Source organism: Gymnoscopelus microlampas (assembly GCF_963454915.1).
Source record: "Gymnoscopelus microlampas genome assembly, chromosome: 23".
Classification (NCBI taxonomy): Eukaryota; Metazoa; Chordata; class Actinopteri; order Myctophiformes; family Myctophidae; genus Gymnoscopelus; species Gymnoscopelus microlampas.
Window position 1 is genome coordinate 7,726,487 of NC_139960.1, and position 3,258 is coordinate 7,729,744.

Sequence of the window (3,258 nt, forward strand, 5' to 3'; positions counted from 1 at the left end):
GCCAAATGTTATTTGGATTATATAACTCTTTTAAGCAGTCAGTCACTTTGAATAAAACTATCTGGCAAGTTATTATAAACCGACTCAAAACCCAATTGGCCAGTATATAATAAACTAAAGAAAGTGCTCCTCGGAGCACAGGTCTCCGCGAGGTCAGGTACGTTATTGTGGCCTCCTGGTGGCGCTATAATAGGCCAATGTGAAAAGGGTGCCATTTATTCTTAGGTCGTTCACGGCAATCGGACACTGCAGTCATGATTTGAGGCATTTTGTTCCAAAAATGTGTTTTGCTAAATCAGACCTGCTGGTGGCGCTATAACAGGCCAATGTGAAAAAGGGTGGCATTTCTTCCTTGGCCTAGTGGGAATGTGTTTGTGAAATTTCACGGAAATCGCAAGCTGCGTTCATGATTTGAGGCATTTTGTTCAAAACGGACCAATCCTGCACATTTTGGAAGCGAACCTTAGCCAATGAGGATGGAATATGGGAAATCGGACAGATCCTTGTTGATCACATGACTATAGAGATACTGTGTACCGATTTGCGTGACGTTTGGATAAAATCTGTAGGAGTAATATAAAAAAATGGGTTTTGCACAAATCGGCCTCCAGGTGGCGCTATAACAGGCCCATGTAAAAAAATTGAGGCAGAGGTTCTGAATTGGCATCCAGGGAGTGTGTGTGCACAGTTTCGCAGCAACCGGGCCCACGGTGCCAGAGATAAGCTGACAGACAGGACACACACACACACACACACGGACACACACACGGACGGACGGAGGGTAAAACATACTCTCTCGCCATGCCTTCGGCCTGGCGGAGACAATAAACTAAAACACATCTGTCAAAAAATTAGGCTTCTTTTTTTTCATAATTCCTGAAAACCTAACTTGAAACGAGTTGTATCTTCCAGCACCAAATGTTTTCTGATTGTATCGTATTTCTTTGCCAAGTTATCACACATGGACAACAGAAATGCACGAAAAGCCTTCAAAGAAATGTTCTTTCTCCATGCAGCGTCCCAGAGAAGCAGCTAGGATGAAAAGAACTGTAAGTCACAATGAGAAACAAAGTGCTGCAGTACACAGTAAAATCCTCACTGTTGTTTGACCCATTTAACCAGTGGCGTAAAGTAACTAAGTGTATTTACTCAAGTACTGTACTTAAATAAAATGTTAAGGATTTTTTTTACTTTACTTGAGTATTTACTACGTTCAATACTTACTCTACTACACCTCAGAGGCAAGTGTACTTTTTGCTCCACTACAATTACTTTATATGAAAACTTTATAGTTACTAGTTGTTTTGTAGATTATTATTAATATTTCAAAACATACATTAACCACTTCAGCCCTATATATATTCCGGCTATTTGAAAATAGCCGATCTACAAGCTCACAATGCGCCACGATGCAACACATTGTGAGCTTGTAGATCTGCTATTTTCCAAGTACCTTTTTTTATACATTTTGGAAATCAATGGGACATTCTGAATAAGTAGTACTTTTACTTTTGGTACTTTAAGTATATTTTGATGGCAATACTTTTGTACTTTAACTCAAGTAAGGTTTGCGTACCGAACTTTTACTTACAGAGTAAGTACAGAGTATTTCTATTTCTACATTGTGGTATTGATACTTTTACTGAAGTAAAAACTGTGAGCACTTTTCTTCCACCACTGCATTTAACGGCAGAAGGGTAACCAAACGGACCCGTAAGAGTTAAAAGAACACTGGATGTTTTACTGTGCAGAGTGGGGTCTTTGGAGAGGAAAACATGGGGCCTCACACATGGGGAGATGAAAAGAGAGAGGCTGACAGTGATGGATGAGGGACAGGACTGATGGTTCTTTGACACAGCAGGAGGAGAATTAACTAAACAACCAGGATGGAGATTGTTTGAAGGTGAAAATGGAAGAGGAGAGAGGAGACACCAGTTAGACAGGTGATGAAAAGACCTGGAACTGTGTCATTTTTAGATTTGAGCTAAAAAAGCATTATTTTACACTTTAGGCTATTCAAAAATAGCAGATATACAAGCTCAGCTTGTATATCTGCTATTTTTGAAAATTCGTGAAAATGTGTGCAAATCTTTGAATACATATATTTTTTTAAAGCGAACATTTTTAACTCAAATCTTTGCTTCTGGGGGTCCCTGGAACAAAATATTTTGATGGGGGTCCGCGGCCAAATACATATCATTTTGGGGGTCCTTGACATGAAAAAGATTGAGCACCACTGATATAGAAACATACGTTTTTCAGGAAACTGTTGGGATTTAGGAGACATGTAGAATCGGCTGCAGGTCTCAATGGGCTAAGAAGACACATTAACAGACAGACAGACAGACAGGGAGGCAGAGAGACAGGAGGGTGGATGGGCAGTCCGAACAGGCAGGCAGACAGACAGACAGACAGGTATGAAAGGACGTTAGGCAACCAAAGATCAATGGATAGAAGGAGAGAAAGTCCCACAGGTTGATAGAAGTGACACACACATGCACGCGCACGCACACGCACACTGAAGTGTCTCACAGTGCAGCTATGTGTGAGATGGGGGCTGATTGCGCACACGGGTATGTCTGCTTTTTTGATTGACGCTGATTGTGTGTGTGTGTGTGTGTGTGTGTGTGTGTGTGTGTGTGTGTGTGTGTGTGTGTGTGTGTGTGTGTGTGTGTGTGTGTGTGTGCGTGTGCGTGTGTGTGTGCTGGCAGGAGGCCAGTTGTTTTGTGGAAATTACCAGGCTGAATGGCACATGGTCTGGAAGCTTATATGAGACGTGATGCTGTGTGATTCAGGCACATGCACGTACACACACACACGCACGCACGCACGCGCGCGCGCGCACGCACGCGCGCACGCACGCACGCACGCACGCACGCACGCACACACACACACACACATATACACACACACACACACACACATATACACACACACACACACACACACACACACACACACACACACACACACACACACACACTGTTTAATGTGTGACAGCAGATACGAGATAAAGAGCCCGTCAGACAAAAGAAGTGAATCACAGTTTGTTACAAAGAACAATCCGCCATTCTTCTTTCAGTCATTCCAGAATTGTCTCAGTTTCTAACAGGAGGATGAATGACTCAAGATAGCTGCAAACGGGCCATCTGATTGAACGACGCTGCGCCAGTACAACACATTTTGAATAGTTGATTGAAGATTGGTTTGTTTCCCCAAACGACATATGCACCTGTTTGCAGTGGTGGAAAAAGTACC